Below are 19,728 nucleotides of genomic sequence, written 5' to 3'. Positions count from 1 at the left end.
TCATGTTGGATGAATGTTTGAGCTGCCTTGGTTTAAGTGGGGACATCAGCGGGCAGAAGCTGAGTTGCCCTTAGTTTTTAGGGAACTGCTTGTGACAAAGAGCAGCTCAAGCAGATTTATCAATTTATGTTTAAAGGTGCTTACCAATTTTGTTAGCAATTGCCTTGGGCTCAGACTGTGTTGCAGAGAGAGGCTGCTCCAAAACAGCATCCACCTACTCCCAAGGTGAAATAGTATTTGTCTTTAAATTCTGATAGTATTGAATTATGGCCAGTTAGGCACTATATAAAAGGGTGAGCCACCTCAAAGTGGAATTCTGAGGGGAAATGTGAGTACATGTCACTTACTTTATGCTTACTCTGTACTCTTAGCTCTCTCTGTTGTGCTCAGCCAGTAACTCTTGTAAACAAAACATTCCTATTCTGCCCACAGCTTTGGAAATATCAAAAAACTAACCTTTTTTTTTAATTTTTAATAAGGTTAATAAAATACAAGCCAAGAAAACTTTTTGAATAATTCTGACTCTTATTTTCCTTGCTGAGAAGAACAAAGAACTCTCATTTTCAAACTTGAGGATAGATATGGGTATATGTAACTTAAAAGATGTCAGCATCCTTTGCTGAGTCTGACAGTTCTCCAGGTGAAGCTGTTCACAAGTTTGCCATTTACCTTTTAGTCAAAGCTTTAACAGTTAAGAGCAATCCCCAAGAAAATGCAAGATAAGTGATAAAAGACACATTGTAGAGCTGAACAATGCATAGCATTTGTGCGACAGCAAAAACTGGTTTATCAGGTTCACTGCAGACAAGTATAGATAAACTCTGGAAACACTGCAAAATCTATTGGAGTGTTCAATGGATATTCTCAAAAAAAAAAAAAGTACTAGGACCAAAAGCAGCAAAATAAGAGCTGCAAGGCCTAGGCTGTAACTGGTGTGAGGTAGTGAGAACTCAAAGGCAGCCTGTTGGTTGATGTGAACACTCTTTTATGTGGAAAAAAAGCCTCACAGAAAAGCACTGAAAATCCTGCCCAGCTGCTCTCAGCCATGGGAGCAAAAGACATCCAAGTGTGCTGGAGTACTGGCCTGGTCCCAAGCCTGTGTGCATGGGCAGCACAGATAAGGCACAGACAGGCCCCAGACAGATAAATGACTGATTAACTGAAGTGTGTGAGCCTCTGTCCTGGAGCTGCTGGCAGCCCTGCCAGTGAGATTGCAGCTGCAAAGCTCAGCTGCTGCTCACAGTCCAGGGAAACTCGTTTTCACTGGAAAAACTGCAGAAGGGCAAAACCTCTGTGCTGTATTGCAGCTCTTCCTCCAGGGACCTGACCCTGCTGAGGAGTTGGGTGAAATAATGATTAAAAGAGCCCGTGGGGAAGGCTCCTGGTGAGGAGGAGCAGTGCTGCAGTCCCGGGCTGAGGGGTCATCCTGAACCCAGAGCAGCACAGAGCACAGCAAGTTCCCTGGGGGTGCTACTGGCTGGAGAGACACAGTTTGAGGTGGCAGAGAGTATCTTTTTATTGCACCTTGCAGTTCTCTGGGCTGCAAAAAAAAAACCTTCTCTAGTTTGCAGGGTGGTGATCTGTGGTGCTCACCAGTTTTGTTAGCAATTGCCTTGGGCTCATGTTCTCTGGAGAGAGGCTGCTCCAGAAACAGCACCCACCTACTCCCAAGGTGGAAAAGTATTTGCCTTTAAATTCTGATAGTATTGAACTATGGCCAGTTAGGCACTATACAAAACTTTCACATTCCTAAAGAACAGATGAATGGGTAGCATTGAGGAGTAAAATGAGCACAGAAATGATCTCAGTGTTAATGGTATGCCTGTAGTGTTTTCCTGCTCTCTTCTACAACAGCTGTAATTATTTCTGCTGTTTTCATTCAAAGTATTGATCCACAAATAGTTACAACCCTCAAGAACTGAACCAGTTTTTAACATTATTAAACCAGAATTCCAGTATCCTGTGGGGTCCAAACATAATTTGTGTAAAAGGATAATAAGAAACTCAAAGGACTTTTTTTAGAGACTAAACATTCACCCTTGTTCACCAGAACTAGAATCACAGAATGGTTTGGGTTGGAAGGAAGCTTTAAAGGACACAGAATTATAGCATGGTTTGTATTGGAAAGGGCCTTTGAAGACCATTTTATCCTGCCATGGGCAGGGGCACCTTGCACTAGATCAGGGTTCTCAGAGCTCCATCCAATTTAGCCTTGAACCCTTCCAGGGATGGGGCATCCACAACTTCTCTGGGCAGCTTGCTCCAGTGCCTCACTAATTCTTGATGTCCAATCTACACCCACCCTCCTTCAGCTGAAAACCATTACCCTGTGCCCCGTTATTACAGGCCCTGGTAAAAGGTCTCTCTCCTTGTTTCTCACAAGCCTCCTTCAAGTACTGAAAGGCCACAATAAGGTCTTTCAGGCTAATGAACACTGAGAGTCCAAGAGCAGAAACCTCTTTTTCAGCAGATCTCAGGACTGTGTGCATGCAGCCAAAATCTGTGGAGATTCTTAGATGCTGCCTGAAATGAGGACTCCTCTGGGGAATGGGTGGATGAGATGCCTGGAAAATCCCAGAGATGGAATTACTGGGAGGATTTTGAATGGAGCAGGTTGATTCTGAGGCAGGAGACTGCCCTGCCTCAACAAACTGTTAGGTGAGCTTTCCAATGTCTCTCTCCCATGGATCTTCTGCAAAGGATCCTGAAGCACACCAAAGATCAGGCTGGATCAAATCAAAGTGATTGAAAAGGCAGTCAGTGAACCAGGGTTTGACATATTCTGAAGCGCAGTTTGTGACTTGTGCATAGGCATTGTCACACCCAGTGTGAAGTAGAAATAAAGTTTACTTGTTTTCAAACCCTCTAGAGGACCAAAGGGAATAATTCAATTACAGCAGGAAAGGAAAAAGAGTCACCAAAAAAAAGGCAGAAAGAGAAAATTCCTTGAAAAAAATACACATTGGGAAAGAGTACAACTTAAACCCAAAGCAAGGGGAACTGACCTTAAAATGTTGTGACTACTCGGTCACTTATTTCCTGTTTATTTCTCTTTGCTTTGTTTTGTAACATGCTCCAGACTTTTAGAACTTTCTAATATAAATAAAGAGATATGTTTTTTTGGTCAAATAACTTCCCACACAGCAGATGTTTCTACAAAAATAAGTATTCAGAAAATCCTTTTTGTTTCAACGAGGAAAGTATTTGTCAAACTACTGTAGAAATAAAACAAAGATATCTTGTTTTCCAATTGATGCTCTTGCACAAACGCCTTCACCACTCAGAGGTGGTTTTATATTTATCAACTGAGTTGCAGCACCTTTCACAAAATGTTTTAAAATTAAATATTACAGATTCTGGAGTAGAAAAGTTTTTGTCAGCATCTCTCTCCCACTTGTGTGTTTTAAAGACTAATTTTATGCAGCAGGTTTTCCCCCAGAAGTGGCACATGAGCTCTGCCTCTCTGTCCTGCCTGTGCATCCTCTGCCCAACGTGACCCAGATCCTGCTGTGCACCCCTGGGAGGGTAAGTGGGCGAGATGGTGCATGGCTCTTCCAGATCTCAATAAGAAAACCCCAAGAACAAGGGGCATAATAAAACAGGTATTGTAGTACAGTAGAATGAAAATAGGAATAAAGATGGACAGCAGATCCTGCATCCTTTCAGGTGCTGGGAATCTGGCTTGCAAATGACATGGGACATCTCGTGATGTATTTTCCCATGGCCTTGCCCCTTTGTCAGTATAGTCCAAAACCAGTGTACAGATTCAGAATGTATTGGAAAATAGGAAAATATAAACACATTGGCTAGATAAGTAAACCTTGACTTTTCTCAGAGTACTGGGCAAAAGAAATTAAGCATGTTAAAAACATAAATCAAAATTATCCCTAGCTGAGAGGATAGCAGAGAGAGTGACTTGAACAGAAAACACTGAGCTCCTGTCGAAACTTTATGCCCAGGGTGACATTGTCACCTCCAGTTGCCCAGTCACAGACAGGTCACAGCCTCAGCTTATGGACAGTAGCTATATTTAAAAATGGCACTCTGGCTTTGCACTGAGAACAGTTTTGCTGATAAGCTCAGGAAGAAGTGAAGCTTCGTGACTCATGGCCATTCTGTATTCATTAGGTGCCTATTAGTACACATTAATTAATAGCTTTAATAGCATACTTTGTTTACTCTGCATCTTATCTCAGGGTTTCATCCTGCTGTCCTTAACTGTAATTCCTGTGTTCAGTGGGACTGTTTGCACAATGGAGGATTATCCATGGGAATAAATTATTAGCTGGAAAGCATGTCCACAAGTCCCCTACACTCCACTCAGCTGTCTCCAACCCAATAAGTGATTTTTTATTTGCTAAAGGCCTGATCCAGCATCTGCATCCATCAATGATTTAGTGACTTATCCACTGAATGCCTCTCTAAAGGAGGGCAAGGGTTGAGAACATTGTAGAGACTGGTGTGAGGGAAGGAAAGCAACCAGTCCTCATTGCAGGTCAGCAAAGCCTACAGGGCCAATATAAGTGTGTAACCCTTCAAATTCAGAAGAGTTGAGATCTTAACTCTATTTTCTGATGTTTGGCTGCTTTATATTTCAGCGTGCACAACTACTTTATAAACAATAAACTACTGTGCATTACTTTATGAGCAGTACAAAGCCTCTTTACTGCAATTGGCAGAATTCAAAAGGCAAGAGGAAGTAATTGTCATTGTTTACATCAGACATTACCTTTCAACTGTTGTGTTAAGAGAAAAAAATTCTAGGATAAAGCAGTGTTTTACAAGTCTGCTTTTTCCTTCTGAAGTATGCAATCGTTGTATCTTCTTTATCTCATGGTGAGATTGCATCTTGCACAAACTGCACATAAACTTTAGATAGATGCAGATAAAATCTGGAAGACAAAATTGGAAGACAGGTTAAGAGTTCATGAGAGCTGAGGGTTTGGAAGTAGCCTAATTTGTCTTTTATCATACTCAGATTGCAAAGAATAGGCATGACTCTATTATTTTCCCAGACAAAATACTGCACCATACCTGGCACTTCTAAGAACAGCAGCATCTTGGATAGGGATAGCAAAGGAGCCATGGGGTATGAAGCCTGGCTTGAAAAAAGCTGCCAACAATTTTCCCTACAGAGAAGAAAGAACGTTGGCATTAGGGATTAATTATCAGTGGGAAAGGTTTTGCAAAGACAAAAATATAGGATTTGCTTGCAAGTTTGTGGCACTCAGTCTCAGAGGTGCTGCACAATGGCATATCCCTATGGATACTGCTGGTGTAATGTGAATAACTGAGAAAATTGTGCTTGGCTTTAGGACTAAAAGCTGTATTGCACAAAAACCTGTATTGTCATTGTAAAAGCTGTATTGTCAGCACAAAATGCACGGCTTCAAACACCAGGAGTTTTCTGGTGCAACACAGGCAAGTTCCTTCTGTTGCAGGGAAATTATTCTGGTGGCCAGCTAGGGGAGAACCTCTGTCCTTTTGACCCCTAGTTCAACCTATCTGTTTGCCATGGTCTCTCTGATTTTACTGCCTTGGCAATTATCTTGTTTGATCTCTTCAGCTATTCCTCATACATTCCAAGTATGAAATTGCATTTTTATAGTATAAATTCACCAGTCAGGATATAAGTGACATTTTATTGGCGTTGGATTCTCTTTTTAAAAACTGTGAGCATCAGGACTTTTTTGCCAGTTGAGCAGCACAGACCTATCCCAAAACAGGAATCAGATTCTTGTGTAAATATTGCTGCATCCCACTGCACACAGGCCAGGTGTGATGGATGGGAGTTACCTGATGTGATAATTCCCATCAAGGATAGGCATCTGGGGCACACCTGGGCAGGCACCTGCAGTGGGTGGCCAGCAAAGCTCATGAGAAACCCTGCCTGGCTTTCTGGAGGTTGCTCCAGGAATGGAAAGCCCAGCTGATTGCCAGCATGAAGTCAAACTTTTCCAAGGTCCTTGTAAGGTGCTCAGGGAGCCTGTTTCCAGCAAGAAGGCAGGAAGAAACAGCCTCTATTTTAAGGAGATTATCTTCAACAAAGATTTGTCAAGAGGAAGTACAGCAAAGGCTGAAGCCAAGGCACATGTTCCTGTGACCCAGTTACCTTCCAGAAACCCAGGCAGGACAGAAAGGACTCTGGCTTCTAGCTACAAGAGAGCTGCTGAGCATTAACACATAGTAACCTAATTAATTTGTTCCCCCAGTGGATAATTACTGGCTTTTTCTTTTTCTTGCTGCAAAGTAGCAGCCAAATAATGGTGCTGAGTTTAATTAACTAGCCAATGGGATGCTGGATGGGCTGAGGGGAGATTTCATACAAAAATTAATTAATGCTCTGACCTAGTTTAAAGTGTTGCTGAAGTGGAAATTGGGGGGAAGCTGACATCAATCAGTTATGGATCTTTTCACATCCTCTTTACCGGACAAGTAATGAGTCTTCCCATGTGACCCACAGCACTTCAACTGGCAACCTAAAAGAATTTAGTGAGCATGCCAGAAATAAGAATTCCCAAGCAAACATATATTCTTCTTTATTAACACACCTGAGTTAGAAGAGGAAAAGGTCCCTCTTTGTCAGACCAAGCCCCTGGTTTATTGCTGAGCTCAGCTCAGGGCATGTGATGGGTAACACAAGCTCTGCTGTTTTAACCAAACTGTAACTATCTCTGCGTTTCTTCCTTTTGTCTTCCCAAATTTGTTTTAATCCTACATGTCTCAGATTAATAACTCTCACTTTGTTTTATCTTACCATTACTGAAAATAAGGCACTTCAGGATTTTATTTAATCTTTCTGTTTCTTTGGGAAGTAAAAGATGATTTCACTTACTGATCATCCATAAATTCTTCCTATAAAAGCAGATTTTGCCTCATTTCTAAAAACCAGAGTTCTCTACAATTCTTGCCATGGCCCCACAGCAATTTATAACCACTAAATCCCTTTTGCAAACCGATGCCAAAAAAATGCATGACATTGATTATTGCTTTAGTATTCTTCCTGGGTTGTGCTTTGCTTTGCATTGTCCTCTCTTGAAAAGTTATCATCTGAACAGGCAGCACAACCACATAGGGGAAGAAATGAGGTTTTAGTTCCCTCCACTTTCACAAGCAGGAATACAAGGCATAAGGTCATGAAATTAATTTACCAGGATCACAGTAGTGCAGTCAAACCACCCCGTCCTTTGCCCATTTGTCAGCATTGTGACATCATCCTCTCAGTTGGCAAAGTGCAATTAGGATTATTGCAGTTAGAAGGTCACAGAAAGATACCATTTTTAAATCAGTGTATCAAGTCAACTCCAGTCTTGTAAGAATCTCTTCCTATCCATAAATTACTTCATCAGGGTGGTTGGGAGTCAGGTTCTGCACCCAAATATTGTGAAATGTTGACTCACAAAGCAAGCAGCTCTGTTTAAGTCACTGCAAATCAATGAATCACTGAAGCAAACTCTTATCTTGCAGCTGAGCATCACATCTCTGTTTAGGTACTCAGAGATAAGTCTAGCCTCACAGCCTTTTCTAGGTCACTTCACTAAAACCCCATAAAATTCACCCTCTGCAAATCACAATGTAAAGTTTTGATGGAAGCCTGAGATGTTTTCTGGGAGGCAGGAATTACACACCCTTGGGATCTGACTTCTCCATAAAATGCAACCCAATCCTGCGTGGGGAATATGTTTAAACCTTCCTGAATCCTATTAAAACCTCTTTTTGTCAAGAACACACCAAATACCTATTTTCCCCTTTTTCTGCAGGAACAAGTAAATAAGGATTTAAAGGAACATGAGGGCTGCAAAGGATTAATGAAGTGTGGCCCTGCCTCCAGCATCTGATTTGGGTGGGGAGGCAGTTTGTACATACAGGAGAGGGGAGAGCCAGGTACAGCTGTCATTAGGAACTGATCAGTGTTCATGTGTAGCTTTGGGCTTGGGGGAAGCTTTAGCTTCTTTTGCTGTGATTTTGTCCTAAATGAAGGACCAATGGCTTTCCAAGAGCCTAAAGGTCTTAGGTGCTGGCTTGTAGGGAACCTAGGCTGCCCGCCTTCAGTGATCTATTTTGTTCTTATTTTAAATATTGCTGAGGTTTCCTTTCCCCCTCTGTACTGAAAGTAGAATGTACTGGAATTGAGCTTTGCCACTAAAATTGGACAGCACTGAGTGATGGTGATTGTGCCCACACGGGCACTTCCTGAACACTGGACTGTGATGCTTGTTTGGACTTCGCTCCACAGCAATCTCCTTTGGCATGTCCTTGCACAAGATTTCTATGAATATGGCTGAGCCTTGTCCTGGAAATAAACATCTTTCAGTGATTCTTCTTGTCTTTTTTACATGTTTTGTATTTTTTGTTTACATGGTGGTGCTTGATGAATCTCTGAGCTCAAGGCAATACGATCTCCTGTCCCTCCCCTCCAGGAGGGATGCAGGGGGACTGAAGGAGCAGCTGCTCAGAGATTCCTGGCAGAGAATCTTGCCCTTGGCACTCTGACTCAAGGCACATGATTGTGTAACACACCCACTGGCGTGGATGTTACGTGGCTTGTTTGCAAATACTGGCAACTTCAGCTGAGAGGTGCCGAGAGTGCTCACAACCCTCCAGCAGGGTCCTCTTGGTGACTCCTTTGTGAAGTGTCACATCTTTAGCGCCAGCAACAAAGTACTGGCATGACCAGGAGTTAAATGTGACAGTAGCCACCAGCATCTTGAAGGGCAGCTGAAAAGATGGCAGAGCCAAACTCTCCTTGGTGGTGGGACAAAGATCACAAATTGTGGCTTGGGATGTTAGGAAAAACTTCATCATGGGGAAAATGTGCTCTAGATCATCAGAGGGACTGGGAGAACCTCAATCCTTGAAGGGGGTTCAAGTTTCTGCTGAACAAAACCACAGCAGACCTGATTTAACACTGGCAATCATCCAGGAGTATGGGATCAAGAGTGACTTCCAAAGGTCCCTTCCAGCTAAGTAGTCATGGGATGACAGTCTCCCTGCTGGCATTTGCTGTGGGAAGATTTAGGGCAGAGCCTGTGGATTTGTAACTGCGGGTCTGACCATGCAGTGGGAGGAAGGAAACCCAAATGGCAGCAGATGACCAGCTGGCTCCCAGGCAGCTCTCATGCTGTTCCACCACCAAGTGACCCCTCTGGCCCTTCTCCAGACACAGCTGCAAGGGCAGTTCTGTGGTGTGAAAACACTGCTTGCAGCAGGGGACCCACTAAAGATACAAGCAGACAGACATTTGCCCACTTCTAATGGGGTCATGGGGGGCAGGGGGAGGATGGAGCTGAAGAACCTTGTGGCTAGTGAGCCTGACTTTCTAGCTAGCTCAAAATCAGTGTGAAAGCCCAAGTGTTGATTAAAACCCATACGCCCCCTGTCCATCTCTTACCCAAGTCTGCCCAGAATATTTGCAGATGTACTTGCTTTAAGCTTGTTCACAGGTGTGACAATAAGTTCTACAGCTGCTCAAGGCTGCAGTAACTGAGAAGCTGTATTACTTCCAGAACTGGAATGCCATCCCTAGAGGCATGTAGCACAGTATTTAAGGACTATTTAAAAATGTATTTAAATATGTTTTTAGAAATATCGAATATATCAGCTTGCTGGCCTCTGGCATTCATTGTGATGAATCAGTGATCAGTTATTTCTTGGCAGGGAAGTAAAGATTACTGTCTTGAGAAATATTGAAAGAAAACAGCACGTACAACCTCAAAGCTAAATGAGCAAGAGAATGTGTAAAGAATATCTCAATTTTTTTGTGGGGTGGTGGGGAGCAGGGGAAGTGGAAAAAATTTAGTTTAAAGCGCGCTAGGCCTTTGAGGAAGAAATTGGAGCACTACAGAGACTACATGTGTTACAAGATGGCAGTTTTACTCTAGTCCTTGGTTTGGCAGATTGAACCTTATCTGTAATCTGTAATTGTAAAGGCACACACACACCACAAAAAAAAAAAAAGTGTTTTCAAGGGGATAATTCAGATTAATCCTTCATCTTGGCAACTGGATGGGTAATTGTTATTAGTGCTAATGTAAAAATTCATTGCACTTGACATGATTCAGGGGCACCCAAATGTACCATTAGCACTAAAAAGTGTCAAATTAATGAATCAGTATCCATGCATATCCTGAGTGAGGTAATGCTTTTCCTGCTCAGAGACAGTGACAGACAACAGGAACAAGGAGCAACCTTTGCATGGTGAATTTCTGTCCCCCTGATTGTACCCTAGGTGAAAAGGGCAAATTTGGGCTGCTAGGGGTATCAATGGACAGCCTTCAGTGCAAGGGGGTTGCTGGCAGTCCATCCTTTGCTCCCTTGTGGCCTCTGGAGCAGACACCAGTGCCAGCCTGCAGGAGCAGCTTGCCCTTCTTTGGCCTTGTCTGTGCTGTTTCATCCCGAGCCATTTTAGGGCAGAAGGGGCAGATTTGGCTGTGATCTGTTCCTTGTCCTACCTGTGACAGTTCAGCTCTGGACATCAGATCTAGTCTGGCATTTTTAGCTCAGTGTCTCGTAGGCTCTGGATGCTCTGCTCAGGACAGGATTTCTAAAGGGAATGTTTTCCCACTATCTCTCAGGGAGTTCCCAGTAGGGGTGTTCCAAGGATATTTTGCATTTTTGTGCTGCTTCATGTGTGGTTTGGTTGACTTTCAGTCCTCAGCAGTTCCTCGAGTTTGTGATTACAGTCTCATTTAACATCTTTTGCTATGGAAACTGGTACTAGTGCCAGGGAATTGCTAAGCAAATACCAGTGCAGAGTTTATGAGGGCGAGGGAAGCATCAATAGACACGATGTTTATGAGGGAATGTGGAATTCTTCTCATATAAACCCAAAGGAGGAGAAAATGCAGGAAGGGAAGATGCATCTAGTGCCAGAACAATGGTCTCACAAGGATCACGTAGCCGTTTTAATTTCTGTAACATGGAACATGCTGTACTTGAAAAAGACAAGATTTCATTCCAATCTACTTAGGGAACTTGCTATTTAGTAACTCCGTGTTCCCCATGATAGTAAGAGAGCAGCAGATTAGATCCAGTAATATATCCCACTGAAATATTAAATATACCATTGTTTTATTTTCTGATAAAGGAAGGAAGGAAGGAAGGAAGGAAGGAAGGAAGGAAGGAAGGAAGGAAGGAAGGAAGGAAGGAAGGAAGGAAGGAAGGAAGGAAGGAAGGAAGGAAGGAAGGAAGGAAGGAAGGAAGGAAGGAAGGAAGGAAGGAAGGAAGGAAGGAAGGAAGGAAGGAAGGAAGGAAGGAAGGAAGGAAGGAAGGAAGGAAGGAAGGAAGGAAGGAAGGAAGGAAGGAAGGAAGGAAGGAAGGAAGGAAGGAAGGAAGGAAGGAAGGAAGGAAGGAAGGGGCATGACCTCTAGCAAGAGGAAACAATGGTATGAAAGTAAAAATAGATATTGTATATAAATCATTTCAGTCCTTGTTTTTAGCATTAAAAAGAAAAAAAATCTCTATGCTGTTTACATACAATCTTTGGCAGTGGTTTGGAGGCCAAGTGCAGTTACTGGTTAGATCCTCACTGGTCTTCAAAAATACACTACAAATGTCTTGGCTCACTTGTCTGTACTGATGCTGCTGTTTGGAATGTGCTCCTGGCTTGAATCTTTCAGAGCTGCAGGAAAAATTGCTATGGGCAGCATCTGCTCTGTGATGCTGGGCCCTGAGTGACCTGGGTCAGAGGAACAGGACCAGCTGGAGCTTCTGAGCTATAATCAAACCTTTTCGGTTTTCTCTTTGGTGTAGTTGGGGAATGGGTATTTTTTTACAGAGATTCATTATTGATGCTGTGCTCATGCATCAGAAGCCCTCCTTGTGTACTGTTTTTCCTACAGATGATTAGCCAGAAGCTGCTAAGCTTACCTTTGTTAGGTTGAATATGTATGACTTGTACAGAGAAGTTCATTTACTCTAGTAGCCACTGAAAAGTGATACATTTTCCTCCAAAATGCCTGCATTCCAGGAATTCAATACTTCTTATCAGCTCAGTCATCATGTGACTTGGAAACATTTGACTTCGATCTTCTGGCTTTGGATCTGAAAGCCTTGCAGTGCAAAGCCACAGTGACTGAAAGTGTGGTTTGGTCTCTGTGTAACTTCCAGACAGGGCTGTGGTGCAGAATAGGCAGAAGGCTGCTGCTTTCTCTACTCAAAAGCAGATTTGAATGAATCTGAGCACAGTTGTCTCCATCAGGAGGAAAAATTGGTAGTAACAGCCTGAAAGGGTTTTGTGAGCACATGGATTTCTTTTGCTCAGGTAGCTGAGTAGCAGACAGATGTATCCTACTTCTCAGCTGTTTCTGATGCTTCTGCACACAAATACCCCCAATCCTCTATTTGTTGTTGGAGAGGAGTTGTGGTTTGACAGGTCCTGGACCTGCTATCCCTTGATTTTGAAGGCCTGATCAAAATCAGACACAGGCAGCTCAGGCTCCTCAGATTTCAAGCAATGCTTCATCCACCTCTTTGCTGCATGAGCTCGACCAGGTTGCACAAGAGATGTCCATGCAGAGGCAGGGCTGTGTGGAGCCAGGGAGCTCCTTCCAAGATCTTGTAGAGCCATCCACCTGAGCTGGGAGCAATGGGAATGGCAGTGGTGACAGGAAGGAAAGCCATTTAAGTGGCTTGTTGATGTTGGCACTGGGAGCTGAGGATGCTTGGCTAGTAGGTCATTGCAGTTGGTAGATGTCCATCAGCAAATTCATATTTCTTTTTCTAAGGGAATCAGGGTTCTCTCTGCTCCCCCCTCCCCTGCTTTTTAGGGGGAAAAGTTGAAAGTTTGAAGTCACAACTGAAAATACAAGAGGAGTATCCGTCAGTGTAACAGCCCTGAAATACATTGCCAAATTCTATGTATTACACCCTGGTTTGAAAAGTGCTGAGAGGTCAGGACTTGCAGATTGCATCACCCTTGGAAAAGAGGTCTCCACCCTGAGAATCTGCTGTATTCTCAGCGTAATGTGACCCAGTGACTGAGTCATTGCAGCTTTGATTTTTATTTTCTTTTTTTTTTTCTTTTAGTAACTTGGGTTTTTTAATTAGAGGTCTCTGTTCCCATGCCTGCCAAGGTCAAATTCTGTGATCCAGCCAGTAGATAAATAATTGGTGTGATGCAACTGCAAATAAAACAGCATTCAGTACTGAGAAATGTGAGCATCAAAAACCTCTAAGTAGGCAGTAAGCAATCTCTTAAAAATAGCTAATCTAAAAATAAAAGATTAGGGAGGGAGCACTTGAGAAGAGCAGTTAAGGAGCTTACATTGGAGACTAAGAACAGCTCTCTGTCTGTGAAGTGTCTTTGCCTTTAGGCAGTAAATAAGCCTTAGGCCAGAGGCTGGGTCTCTTCTGTTTCTGCTCACTTCAGGGTTTAAGGCAGTCTTAGTCTGATGCTTTCATCCAGGGAATTCAAGTCTGGCTTCAGCTGACTCAGGAACACAGTGCATGGAATCGTGCTCCAGCAGGGCAGAGGTCTCCTGGGGTTCCCCTGCCTCAGTGCAAGCCCAAGGCTTCTGTTTTCCTTCTCCTGAGCTGTGTGAGCACTGGGAATGGAGAAGCAGTCTGAGCTGTTCTGGAAGCTGCATGGCTCTTCCTGCTCCTAAAGGATGGACTCTCCATAATTGTGGGAGATCATGGATAAATTCAACTAAAAGGATACCAGCAACAACAGCCAAAAGCCAGCAACAAGGCTACAATCTTTTTAAACAAAAAACATTGTTGGTTTAACCTTCCAGTAGGAGTGGGGCTTTTGGAGCTGTGAAGAGTGAAGTGGGAGGCCAGAATTTTGCTGTTTGCTGTTCCTTCTGCGGTGCTCACATAGATTCATTACATAACAGCATGTTCTCAGTGTTGGTGACACTGGATCAGGGCAGCTTATGTGGATACTCAAAATCCAGTTGAAGGCTGACCAGGCTGAGGGGAAGATCAATTTATGCATTAGTACTTCACTCTGCCAAGTTTAGCTTTGCCTCCTTCTTGATCTCCAGCCTGGGGGACAATTTCCATTGTGCTTCTACTCTGCTGACAGCTCAGAAAAGGAAAGCCCAAACCGACTCTCTCACTGCTGATAGCCCCAAGCAGTAATGAGAAGCTTCTTTTTGTTCTGGTATTACTGCCAGGCCCTCCAGAGAAACCAGCAGGACTTTGTGAGCATTTCACAGCTCAGGAAAAAGCCCTGTCTTGCCCTGTCCTGCCCAGCTGTGCCCTGCCCTGCCCTGCCCAGGTGGATTTCTGGAGAACAGCTGGAAGCCAACATCTCCCTGAGCATAATCTCACCACTTTCCATGAGCAGTGTGTCTCTGCAGAGTTACAGCTCAGCAATGTCCCTCCCATGCAGGCACTGACACAAGCCTGACTTTTGGTGGGCTTTAGTCCTTTAGCTGTGACTCACACAGAAGGCAGAGGTTAGAGGTAGACACACCTTGAACAAATCTCACAGAGAGACAGACTTTATCCAGAAATTATAGGAAAATGTGTAACTAATCAAAAAAACCCCAAAATGCCCAACATATCCCCACCACAATATATGGGGCAGGTAGTAAGACTGAAATCAAGAAATCTTGAGTGGCATCAGAACGGAGCCTCCCTTTTAAGTTATAAAGATGCTCTCCTAGGACTGATGGGTGAAATTAACACCAAAGCCATTGTCAAGTCTATGTCCTATGAGTGGAAACTCAATTAAAGTAAAATTATGTGCTCACAACTGCAAAAACTACTCAGAAGTTCCCTGAATCAATAGTGCTGAGCTGTGTCAGAGCAGAGGATGATTTCCCTGGGCACTCTACAATCTCTGCCCTTCAGTTTCACTGTTCATCATCACCCATCTGCAGAACACCAGCCCTTTAGATGACAGACCTGACTCTACTTTGATCTGGCTTCTAGGAAAAACAGGGTCAACGTGGACATTCTTATCTCAGGTTACTTCTGAACTCTTGGATCCAATCTAACAGATTGTTAGGTAATGAGGTCAGAGCTCACCAGCTGGTGTGCTGCTGGTAACAAAAACCTGCTACTGGACAGGGGAGACACCCTAGCAGTGTAGAAAGTCAAAGAAGTGAGCTCAGCTCCTAAACACAGGAGGTCTTCCAGTGGAGAGAAGTGCACAATTACTGCAATTGACACTTCTTGTTGTACCTCCATGCTATATCAGGAGCTGGAAGATCCAGGCAAGCAGCCAGACTGTGACAGTTCTCCTGTGTCTGTTTACTTCAAGTGAAACTGGAAGGATCTTTTGGAAATTCCCTGAAGGCTCAACAGCACGAGAACATGACATATCCCTGATGAGTATTTATGTGTGTCTAGAGGGATGAAGGTCCAGCTGTAACAATTTCCATCCAGATCCCAGGAATACAAGAACTGGAAACTCAGACACATGCTTCCTGCCAGAAATAAAGAGTCCTGTTTCTGGCTGATGTGTACAGCAACTAAGAAGCTGAAGAGACTGTTGATCACTCATTTCAAGAGTGCAAGGGGATAAACAGCAGAGGGTAACCCAAGGGTTAAAGCGAGATTCTGCCCCAAAGGGAGACTGAGACACGAGCTTAGGAACTCCAAATGTTTCTGCTTTGCATGCATTGCATGGGCAGCAGCAGTGCCACAGCCAGGCAGAGCGATTGGGATGAACAGAACTCCTGGGCAGCAGGAATGCAACGATGTGAGTGTGGGGATTTAAACAGGAATGCAGTGCAAGAGGAGAAGTCTGGCAGAAGGAAACAGGATGCTGGTTAAGGGAGACCCACGTTGTGCTCTTCAGCATCATGAGAGATAAGTTACAGTGTGCTTCACGCCTACTCCTGAGTCACCTAATGCTTTTATTTTAGTCAATTGTGATGCAGAAGAGAGGAAATGAGGCCCCACAGAGCCTTACATCAGCATCCACAGATCTAAAATCTTGTACAGAACAAGAATAATGGTGTTAGGTCCTAAAAAGCTATCATTAAAAGTGGGTTCAAGCAGCAGCAGATGCCAAGGAGGTAGCCCAAAAAAGAGGGAAGGTATTATCACTCAGAGCACTGGAAGGTATGGTTCTGCACCCATTCTAGCAGGGGATCTCAAAGGAGAGAGGTGGGGTTTGGCACAGAACTGTATTTAAAAAAAATCCTGCTCCTGCTTGTACTGAAAGATCCCCAACATTCACATTGTCAAACCTTTGCCATAGTAAACTACTTTTTGAAGAGAAAACCATTTTCTCCTGGAATCACAGAATTCTAAGACATAGTATTTATACATAAACTGGCTACCATGATTTCATGTTTCATTTAGAAGTGACACCTTAAAAAGTAAGATACAAGAAAAAGCAGGTCACGGCAACAACAAGAGATTCATTAAAAAAAAAAAAAGTCCATTTACTGGCATGTGGTACAGCAGCAAATAACATTTGGTCTTTGAAACTTCCTGTACCCCAGGGTGTTGACTGCAGCATGCAAAAGGCTTAAACCTCCTGTTACTGAAGGAGGAAACAAAAAGCATTATTTGTCCTATGGCCAGGGAAGAGAAGGCCAAGAATGTTTTTGATTGCCTGGCTGACCCACTTTTTGTAATGCAGATGACTGCTTGCTGCTTATGAACTCCACCTGTCTTGAAGAGAAGTTACCAGAACAGAGTTTATGAGGTTGGGAGATGCCTGCTTGACTGTGGATGAGAAAGACAGGCAGATTAGCTTATAAATTAGAAAAACAGGTAAAATAGCTTACATGTTAACCCTAGAGTTAACCAGGAACCTGAGTCAACAATCAGTTCTCTGTGATAGCTCAGTGGAAACTCTGAAAGGCATGAGCCCTGCAGTTACCACAGCTTGGAGATACTAATGACCAGGAGGGGTATTTCAGTTTAAGTGGAACTGACGCTTCAGAGGGAGGTCTGCTGCTTTGAGTGATTGCCTTTGATGTGGCAGAACATGAAACACACAATGTCTGTTTATGTGGGCCTGAAAACATTGGCAAATTTGGAGGGACTGTAATACTCTTCATCTGATCAAGTAACACATATGGAGAAATCAATGAGTTTTAGGGTAGCCAACCTATTTTTTTTTCCCTGAAAGCAAGGATATTCCCAGAAGTATGCTAACCCTGGTCTGGCCTTGGTAGGAATCAGGATGGATAATAGAGCTGTTAATGTGTTTTGCCTCTGCAGCTGAGCTGCACTCTCAAAGCTGTACTGTGCACACAAAGGCTCTAGGTGAAGGAATGATGATCACGCAAAAAGTGACTTGAGAATGCCAGGTGTCTTACATTTTATGGGATAGTGGACTGGTGGAAAAGAGCTTTTCTTACAGCCTTCCTCTGCTTTTTGCTGCTTGCAGTGTTGTCAGCAAGCCTCACTGGTTTGGAAGGAGTGGAGATGAGCTGCCAGTTACTGTTTCTCATCTCGTGGGTTTGAAGAGCTGTTTCTCACTGACACTGGCCTGAAGCCTATAAACACTCATTCCTGGGGTAACCACAACAGGATTTTTCAGAGCAAAGGCCACTAAAACACTGTCTGCTGTGCTTGGGGAAAGCTCCAGAATGGAAACTGGGATCGAGCCTGATACTCCATCTGTTTTAGTAACAGCGTCTTGAGCTGAGAAGGAAAATGCATGCAATTAATAAATTTAAATATAAATATACTGGTATTTTTTCTTGCTTTTAGTTCTGAGAACAAAGGACTAGTTCATGGTGAGGAGTGAACCCAAAACACTGAAGTATAGGCCAAAAATTTTGGTGAAATAATTTCTCTTAATCAACAGCACAATCTTTTTAAATTCAACTGTGTAGGGATCAATCTTGTTCATGTCTCCTTAGCATCACTCAGCTCACTTCCTGGATTAGCTTCTATTAATCCAGCTCTTGCTCTGCTTTGAGGTACTAAATTAACTTCGAGCTATTGTGTAAGAAAGAAGGAAGTAGGCAGGCTCCCCTGTGGTGTGACAGTGGGAAAGAACTAAAAAGACATGAATGTGCAAGTTCTGCTGTTTGTGAAGACAGACTCTTTTTCTTCATGTTATGTACTAAGTATTTAAGATGGTAAGTTGGCAGGTACACATTATCTTCAATGATATGGATCTGTACAGCTTGTACCATCTGGCCCTGAGACTGTCAGCACTGAAAAATCTCATTGTGACAGAGCTGCAATAGTCAGAAAACGCATTTCCTTTTCCCCAGTTGACTCTCAGTAGTCTGATCTTTGGTAAATGTCAAGTGTGGGGTTTAGTTCTGAGTTTCCTGGCTCTCACGTACCTTCTATTTTAACGAGCTTCAGACATGACTGCTGGTAGAGTTTTATCGTGTGCTAGCAACAAGGCACTGATAAAGGGGAGCGTAGTACACACTCAGAGACTTGCCCTAAATACTACAGGCAAACTTAATCTTTTTGCTGATAATGCAGTTCATAGGGAATAAAGATTACAATGTGTAGACTACGATGGTGGCGGTGCCAGCACTGCAGGAGCTCCTCATTCTGGTGAGGGAGAGGAGGGAAATGAAGTTCAAAGATTTGGCTGCCCACCCAGTATGACAAATAGAAACTGGTAAGCTGTGCATGTTTGTTAATGAGTACTACAGCTTCCTTGGCAGTTCTGTTTGCTGCAGCTCCTTGCTTTTCCAGGAGCCAGTGGTGCTCCCCACTGCCAGAGCTCTCCTAGTGGCAGAGCCCTGGCATGATCCAGTGGGGTGAAATCACAGAGATGGCTGTTTTCTGGATGCTGTACTATTGCATGTGCTTCCAGAGCTACATAAAGCAGATCTGCTGGTGTTTTGAATTCCACAGCTCAGCTCCAATCCCTGCAAGGAAATGAAGGGCTGGGGTGCTGCCTTCCAGGTCACAGAACATCCCCAGAGAGGAAGGGGTAGTTCTTGGGCACGCAGACGACTGGCAAGAGGTAGCCTAGCATTAGGGCAGGGCCCAGGCTTAGCTACAGCTCAGGGTGTAGCTGGGTTTGCATCTCCACTTGGGCAGTGACCTCAAATGCCCAGGCCTGGCTCGAGAGACACTGTAAGGGCGAGGCAGAGTCACTGCTGTGCCTGAAACACAGATCCAAAGGCTCTCCCCGTGGAGACCTTTCCCAGCTCAAACCTGCGAGAAAAACAAAGCCCTCTTGGCAGTCACGGGACTTCAAATTGATTTCCCTCCTTTCAGTGACTTCCTCCTAAACACATCAGTTTGCCCTCAGTAACTCTGATGTCCAAAGGCTCTTGGAAAAAACTCCCAGCTCCTTCCCAGCCTCTCTCACAGCAGTGTGCCAAAGGGCCCAGGCAGCTCTCCCCTGGCAGCACTTCTTCCCGGCCGGCTGCTTTCGTCCCGCTGCCGGCCCAGACGGTGACAGGGCGGATCCCTGACCTCCGCCCCGGGCTGTCTGGCTGTGCGCTGCACTTCGTTCTCTGTGCTGGAGAAATACCCAGCGCTTGTCCGCGACACTCCCTGCTACAGAGACTCGGGATGTCCTTGTCACCACGCCTGTTGCGGCTGTGGCGGCACACACCGATCGCGCCAGGTGCCGAAGCGATGGATGCCCCAAATGAGCCTGGTTTGTATCCCGCTGCTCAGCGGGGTTTGCGAATCTTCCGCCTGCTGAAACTCCTGCCGGGAGCACACGGGCGGCCTCGGCGCACATCTCCGTGAGCTCCGCAGGCCCTCGGAGGAAGGCTGGCAGCTTATGTTCCGCGTGGAATCGCGTTGGTTTTTCCTCGGGCCGCGCTGTGGTGTTTGCACCCTGCAGCCCCGCGCTGCTCAGGGCCCGGCCAGGCTGCAGCG

At 44.3% G+C, this 19,728-nt stretch overlaps 1 long non-coding RNA gene across 3 annotated transcripts; it reads right to left on the bottom strand.

Annotated features, from left to right (window-relative positions):
• Window positions 1-577: 577 nt before the first annotated feature.
• On the bottom strand, window positions 578-19,575 carry LOC135297459 (uncharacterized). Of its 3 annotated transcripts, none has more exons than XR_010359464.1 (4): window positions 11,869-19,575; window positions 6,349-6,479; window positions 5,035-5,129; window positions 578-4,892 (listed from the first exon to the last, which is right to left on the bottom strand). It is a non-coding gene; the product is annotated as an uncharacterized LOC135297459 (long non-coding RNA). The 3 variants fall into 3 exon arrangements; XR_010359463.1 differs by lacking the exon at window positions 6,349-6,479 and having other exon boundaries at window positions 578-2,726; window positions 4,730-4,892; XR_010359462.1 differs by lacking the exon at window positions 6,349-6,479 and having other exon boundaries at window positions 11,869-19,574.
• Window positions 19,576-19,728: the final 153 nt, after the last annotated feature.

The sequence above is a fragment of the Passer domesticus genome, chromosome 3 (genome assembly GCF_036417665.1).
Source record: "Passer domesticus isolate bPasDom1 chromosome 3, bPasDom1.hap1, whole genome shotgun sequence".
Classification (NCBI taxonomy): Eukaryota; Metazoa; Chordata; class Aves; order Passeriformes; family Passeridae; genus Passer; species Passer domesticus.
This window is presented reverse-complemented; position numbering and strand designations above follow the sequence as displayed.